Raw genomic sequence first — 7861 nt, forward strand, 5'->3', positions numbered from 1 at the left:
TCACTTCTGGATCCCCAATGTCTGGGACAGTGCCTGGCACTTAGGGGGTGCTCAATAATGCCATTGAATGAATGGGAACTAAAAATGCTATCTACTATTTAATGCCTGTATGAATGGGTCTCAGGATTTACTACATGTCCTCCTAGGAAGCCAGGCAAAGAGAAATCCTTTAACCATTATTTTGGGGGAAGAAAGGTAACCTACATTCAAATGCTAACTCACACTTTTATTGGATGCTTCTCTTCTGAAGAATTGCTTCCATTTTTTCTCAAGTTGACAATTCTAAAGGGCTTAAATTTTATTCCTGAGAGCTTGTGCCTTAACACTTACTCATGTTCTGCCTCAGAGACTCATCTATCATGTTAACATTTAAAAAAGAAAAAACACTATGAAATCAAGTAGGTCCTAAAACACAGTCATGCTTTAAAAAGACAAACAATTTGCTCTTTCCCATCTTGCATGATGGTGGGTGAAAAAGCTGACAAGCTGGACTCTAAGGAGAAGGAGCCTGAAGCCAAGAAGGCTAATGCCGGTGGCAAGGTTAAGAAGTGTAACCTCAAGGCCAAAACGCCTAAGAAGGGGAAACCCCACTACAGCCGGAACCCTCTCCTGGTCAGAGGAATTGGCAGGTATTCCCAATTGGCCATGTATTCCAGAAAGACCATGTACAAGAGGAAGTATTCAACAGCTAATCTAAGATCGAAAAGAAAAAGAAGGAGAAGGTTCTGGCTACTGTCACAAAACCAATTGGAGGTGACAAGAATGTGGCACCTCAGTGGTTAAACTTCACAAAATACCTAGATATTATCCTGCTGAAGATGTGCATCGAAAGCTGTTGAGCCATGGCAAGAAACCCTTCGGTCGGCATTCGAGAAAACTTCAGGTCACTCCCGGGACCATTCTGATCATCCTCACTTGGCATCACAGAGGCAAGAGGATGGTTTTCCTGAAGAAGCTGAGCAGTGGCTTGCTACTTGTGATCGGACTTCTGTCCCTCAATCGAGTTCCTCTGTGTAGAACTCACCAGAAATTTGTCATTGTCACCTCCACCAAAATTGACATCAGCGGTGTGAAAATCCCCAAACATCTCACTGACACTTACTTCAAGAATAAGAAGCTACGCAAGCCCAGATACCAGGGATCTTCAACATAGAGAAAGAGAAATACAAGATCACAGAGCAGCGCAAAGTTGATCGGAAAGCTGTAGTCTTGCAGATTCTGCCAAAAATCAAAGCCGTCCCTCAGCTCCAGGGCTACCTCCGCTCTGTGTTTGCTCTCACAAATGGTATTTATCCTCACAAACTAGTGTTCTGAGTTTATGATGAAGAACCTAAATGCCTGATCTGTTAAAAAAAAAAAAAAGACAAATGGTTTCACATAAGACAACCAACACAGAAAAGAGATTAGCAGTTTACCTCCCAGTAGTAGCTGTGGTGTCCAGAAATAAAAGGATGAGTTTCTTTTCCTTCTGCTCTTGCTTAGTCAAACCGATGCCAGAACCAAAGAGCACCGGGTGCCCTGTCTCTACGACAGGGATGTCTCAGACACACAGCCCACTGTGGAGGGGTGCTCATGTCAACCCCGAGCAGAGTCTTCACCACGTGCAAAGTGCGAAGCAAATGAGCCCTGAGCCAGAGAAACAAGAATCTAGTAGCAATTAACAGGATGAATGGAAAGTCGATAAGAATAATGGGTAAAACTTCAGATAAGAATAACGGTCAAGCTTTGAAAGACTCAGCTGCTCATAAACCCCAATAGGTGAGAAGCCACAACACTAACACATTTGCCTGCAGCTTCAGCTAAGGGGCTGAGCGCATGTCTGCTGTTCACAGTAGTTCTCAGTCCAGAAGTATCTTTTCAAATGCCAACTGTGCTATCCTGCTTATGCCATCCATCTCCTAACAGGATTCTCATTAGGAAAAAATTGTAGGAATCATGAAATCATGGCATTCTCTAGCCAAAGAAGGCCCAGGGTTTTAGAATGGAATACAGCAGCCCAAAGAAAGAAATGAAGAACAAAAACTTACCTTCCAAGGCATGCTGAAATGAATGTGAATAAATATTGATATCAAATCTCAGATTGAAAATTCTCCACATCATACACTTCCTAAGAGGCGCCCTGTCACTTCAACTGATACTGTATGCACAAAAATTATGATTAATATACTACAGACATTTTAAATATGACGACTCATAACCATAAAATTAACATTGAGTTAAGATCACAATTCTGACTTTGTGAAGAAAACTTCTAAAAGCTTCTTCACTGAAAAACTTATAATTATGCTTATATTAAATGATATTTTGGAGATGAGCCAAGAAAGGGAAATGAATCTGCTGCTATCTCAGTGGTGTCTTCAAGAAAATCGACTGTAATTCAGGAGGGTATGAGGAGCCGGGGAAGGAAGAAGTCTGAAAACTTTCTGGGGCTATAAAAATGCTTTCCCCAGGCCTATCAACAAATAACGAAAACAGTAATGATAATTATTCATATTGATTGTGCCAGGCACTGCTATAAAAGCATTATGTGTATTAACCCATATATTCCTTGCAATAACCCCATGAGGTGTTAATAATGTCCATTTTACAAACAGAGAAAGTGAGGGTCAGAGGGGTTAAGCACCCTACCTACCTGACACAATTAGTTAAAATGGTTCAACTGAGATTTAAATCCAGGCAGCATGACTCCAAAGCCAAATTTATGAAAGAGGACAGCACAAGGATGGGATTGTCTCATAAACGTTCCTCACTGTGAGATAAGAGAAAATATATATTGGTCTCTGTCTTCAGGTCTTGGCACAGAGCTCCCAAAATGCTTGTAACTTCCTAAGTAATAAGAGTACTAAGAGCATCTTTTGTTTTAATATTTGGTCTTTGCTCCCAGTTCCTGAAACTCTTGTAACTTCCTGGGTGATAGAAGTGTCTTTTGCTTAGCTAAGGCAACTCTGGGTGGGCTCCTGAATGAGAGCTGGTCATAAGAAGACCCAGCCAGGATTAGAAGTTTGGAATTCTCAGCCCCACCCTCCATTTTCTTGAGAAAGGAAAAGAGCTGAACATGGACTTAGTGATTGATCATGCCTGCTTGCTGAAGCCTCCATAAACTCCCAAAAGGATGTGTGGTTTGGGGAGTTTCTGCGCCCCTTCCCACATACCTTGCCCTGTGGATCTTTTCCATCTAGATGTTCACCTATATCTTTTATTATATCTTTTTATAATAAGCCACTAATCTAGTAAGTAAATGTTTCTCTGAGTTCTGTGAACTGCTCTAGAAAATTAATCGAACCCAAAGAGGGGGTTATTGGAACCTCCAATCTATAGCTGGACAATCAAAAGTGCAGGTGATAACCTAGACTCGTGATGGCAGCTGAAGTGGGCAGAGACAGTTTTGTGAGACTGGGCCCCGAACCTGCAGAGTCTGATGCTATCTCTAGGTAGACAGTGTCAGAATTGGATAGAATTATAGGACACCCAGCTGGTGTCAGAGAATTGCTTGTTGGATGTGTGGGGAGCCCCACCCCCCAATACACACGCATTGAAAGAAAAATGAGTGAGGTCTGCACCGTGAAGTGTCTTATCCTGCATTTTTACTGGCTCCCTTGACAATACCATCTTCCCTTATCCCTAGTAAACACAGTTAGTGGAGTATGTATCTCCAATTTTAAATTAAAAACAAAAACAAAATTCTCCTTCCATCTTTTTGCTGGGAACCTTTTACCTTGGGAAGCCAAGCTGAACTGCTCTCTATCAGCTGTGATGGTTCATGTGCACACATTTATTTTCCAGCCCCACGAGTTTTAAGCGGGGCCTCTGTCCACAACATGAATGGCACAAACAGAAGCGAAATTCTGCTCCAAATTCAGAAAATGACCAATTGCTTCCACAGACTAATTACCACAGGAGCCAGCTGCCTTCACAGATCATCTGTTCACTTGATGTCCCCAAAATATCTCTAACTTCTGGGGTTCGAGGATGAGAGCCAACGCCGTTTAGAAGCCAGTTCTGATCAATAGCCCTGCTCTTCCATCCGACTTTCCAGCTCGTCTTTAAATAGCACATGGAACACTACTAATTTAGGCATTCTAAATATATGGCACATAATACAGACCAAGCTACAGATGGAAGGCCTCGTACGAGAGGCTGCTGAGCTCACACTAGTTTTCACAAACTGACTGCGAAACATATTTTGGGGAAAGAAAGGAAAAGGAAGAGACAGGCTAAAAAAAAAAAAAAAAAAAAAAAGGCACTGTTGACAGTAGGGTCCTTTTCAAAGAGAAGGAAGAAGAGATGTTTTGCTCTCTTTCTTCCTGACATTTGAAACTCCTATCCCTCAGAGGAGGGCTTTTAAAAAGTTAGAAAGCAGTGTAAGATGCCACAGGAAAAGGACTCAGACAGAGAGCACCAGAGCTGTTGGTTATTTGAACACAGGTTCTACCTAACTGTTGTTTGGGGCCATAAGGACCCAGAGCCACCATCCTTCAGAGCTCCTCGCGCCCACTTGGAGCTTTATGTTGAGTTGTTCCCTTCAGCCTGGATACCTGCAATCAATCATGATGAAGGCAAGAGTAGAACTCGGGGCAAGAGAAGTTGTGTTCCAACCTTACGAGAGGCTGATAATCACTTTCCTAAAAAAAAAGAAAAATACGAAAAACACCAAAAAACCCTCACCTCTGCAGGCATACTGTCTCTGCCAGTCTTCTTATATTTGGGATTAAGACTGGTCAAGACTGAGAAAGTGACCAACAAATTTTTTTTCTTCTTGATTCTCCAGATGGACCAGGAAGCAGGAAGAAAGTGTACTAATACCATCACCTGGAATTCTGTGTCTGTTTCAACCACCAGACTTTGTCACTTTGAGAAGGTCAAACATAGTTTCTCTTTTAATCATGTCAACATGATTCAAGCATTGTTATATCTTTTTGCAAAATATAAGAATAACAGATTTTCAAAGTAGAATGTCTGGAAAACAGCATTGCCTATAATTCCACCACTGAGGAATAAAAACATAAATGCTTCGATATAGTATTTTCATCCTCTCAATCTTTTTTCTCAAAGATAGATGTAAACTTTATAATTATTTTCACAACTGAAATTATGGTTTTGCTACAGCATAGGCTTTGCCCCATTTTACTTGAGAGTTACTGAATAAATGGTTTTCAATTGCTATACAATGTTACACTATGTAGATACTACATGATTTTTCCAGTTTCCAATTGTCAGACATTTGGGATGTTTCTACTTATTCGCTATTATAAATACTTCTATGATGAACATTCTTAATATAAATATTCATGAGCATTTCTGAGAATAAGTTTTCAGAAATGATAATACTGGGAAAAGGCATGAACATTTTATAGGCTCTTGCTACAAATTACTTTACACAATGGTTATACTAACCACTCTCATTACTCAGTATAAATGTTCATTTCACCTCACTCTCACCAATGTCTTATTATTTTTTAAACGTTGGCAATTTAATATTCTACTTTTAACTTTTATTTATTTCTCACTTTTTCATATGTATAGCAGACACTCATATCTCTTCTTTTGTGATCTGTTCATATCTTTTGCCCATTTACCTTTCATGATGTTTGTTTACATTTAGGTTTAAGTAAGTACTTGTATCACGCTCATTATATCTTTAACCAAATGAAGTCTTTTTTAGATTTCACTCTTAGCATTTCATCTGTGGTTCTCCGTTGTTCAATAATCTGCAAAGGACATACATGACTGATTCTGAATAAATTTGGTACCTAACTGGAGGGTACTAAGACATACTTTTATATCCATACACTTTATGTGAGGCTATACAGTCTGTGCTTATTCATGAATTCCAGTGCAATTTAGTTTGTGGGTAGAGGTTACAGAGATTAATGATTTCATTAAACATGGAGCAAAGGCTGAAGTATACTGTGTACTATTAACAAACTCTATTTACTTATTGACCATAAACATATTCATATTTTGAGGAGGTTCAGCTATGAGCTTGAAAATGAGTAACGTGTTTATAAACTATCACCTTAAAGGAACATTGGTAACTTCTAAGAATCCTTTAGAAAATATCTAGAAATTCATAGGATTTAAATAACAAAATATTAACTACATGAGAATCATGAAAGCTCCTTTTCAGAGAAGTACACAGTCCTTATCCTGAGATCAACCAACACACCCTTGGGCTGTGGATGACATGCAGTAAACATTCAATAAACGTCTGGTGATAAATCCTGTAGGCTCTTCAGGTTCCAGCACACTACTCCTGATCTCCTGATTCAGATCTAACCTCCTGCCTGTTTCTTGGTGTCTAGTTAAACCCCAAAACTCTAGCCATGTCCAGCCCCCTAAACTCTGTCATCTGCTGGAGCCGGCCTGCTAAGCGGTGCCAAGCCTTGCCGATGTCGGGCCTGATGCCCCTGTCTGACTTGATTTTGCCCCAAAGGCTTTCGTGGTAATGGCATATTCTACTTCAACACCAGCCGGAGGCCCAGCTGTGTTTTGGTCTCAGAGCTGTTCCATCCTGCCAGCCCAGTAACAGCCACCCGCCCAGCAATGGCATACTTGCTTTTAGTTATTACGCTTAAATGTTTACCCTCAAACTAATGATAGCATGTTTGGAAAATTATTTCCAAATTGGAAATTCATTTTCAAGGCAATCAGTTGACTGTGGTCAGAAACATGTAAACAGAGATGCTTCATATTTCTGTCTGTTGAATTAATCTTATAGTAAAAAACAAGATTTAGGTCTTTCTTCTTTCAGCCTCTGCCCCAGCTCCCCTGCCTAGTGTCTGCCCATATTTGTGTCTTACATAAGAAGGATATGATTTAGCACTTACATAAGTGAGAAGGAGATTTGACATCAATAAACACTAGAGCTGCCTTAAATTCTTTTTTGAAAAAGCCATGATATAAATAAATATGCTCATAGTAGCTTATTCATTAAATACTCCTGAGAAACGTCTATGGAAAACCTTAGGAGTCTACGGTTAGACCTAAAGAATTACCGTCTCCTGAACAAATTCAGCATCCCTCCTATCCTCCTATCCCACTGCCATAGCCTCAGTTCAGGAGCCTTCATCACCTAACTATTTTTAAAGTCTTTTCATTAGTCTCCCAGCCTTCGGTCTTTTTTTTTTTTTTTTTTTTGGGACAGAGTTTATGTCACATTTATTTTTATTTATTTATACATGGCTTTATTGCGATATGATTCACAAACTAAACAATTTTCTATTTTTAAGTATACAAGCCAACTTCCAATAATCTACTTTCTGTCTCTACAGATTTGCCTGTTCTGGACATTTCACATAAATCGAATTATACAATACGTGATCTTTTATATCTGGATTCTTTCACTCAACATAATGTTTTCAAGGGACATCTAAGCTGTAGTGTGTATCAGCACTTTGTTTCTTTCTATGGTGAATAATTCTCCATCATACGTACATGTCACATTGTGTTTATCGATCCCTCCACTGATGGTCATTTGAATTGTTTCCACCATTAGGCCATTGTGGACAATGCTACTTAAACATTTGTGTACAACTTTTTGTGTGAGTATATGTTCTTGTTTCTCTTGGGTGTATAACTAGGAGTAGAGCTGTTTTGTCATAAAGTAACTCTATGTTTAACATTTCGTTTAATGTTTTGTCCTATAGGATAAACTAGAAACCCTTAGACGGACGGCATATAAAGCCTTTGATAATTTCTGACCATGCCACTTTACAGCTAACTCTCTCTCCCCTGTACCACTCATTTAAGGCATAGCTCTGTTCTGTCACTGTCTATGTACATGGGTGTCCCTTCTACTGGGCTCTGGAGCTTATGAGGGAGCAGGGACTTTGTACATAACTATGTCCATCCCCAGCACTGA

General features: G+C 39.7%; 1 pseudogene; it reads left to right on the forward strand.

Moving 5' to 3' along the window:
• LOC120613137 (60S ribosomal protein L6-like) lies at positions 1 to 1339 on the forward strand (annotated as a pseudogene).
• Positions 1340 to 7861: the final 6522 nt, after the last annotated feature.

This window comes from Pteropus medius, unplaced genomic scaffold (assembly GCF_902729225.1).
Source record: "Pteropus medius unplaced genomic scaffold, Ma_sr-lr_union100, whole genome shotgun sequence".
Lineage (NCBI taxonomy): Eukaryota > Metazoa > Chordata > Mammalia > Chiroptera > Pteropodidae > Pteropus > Pteropus medius.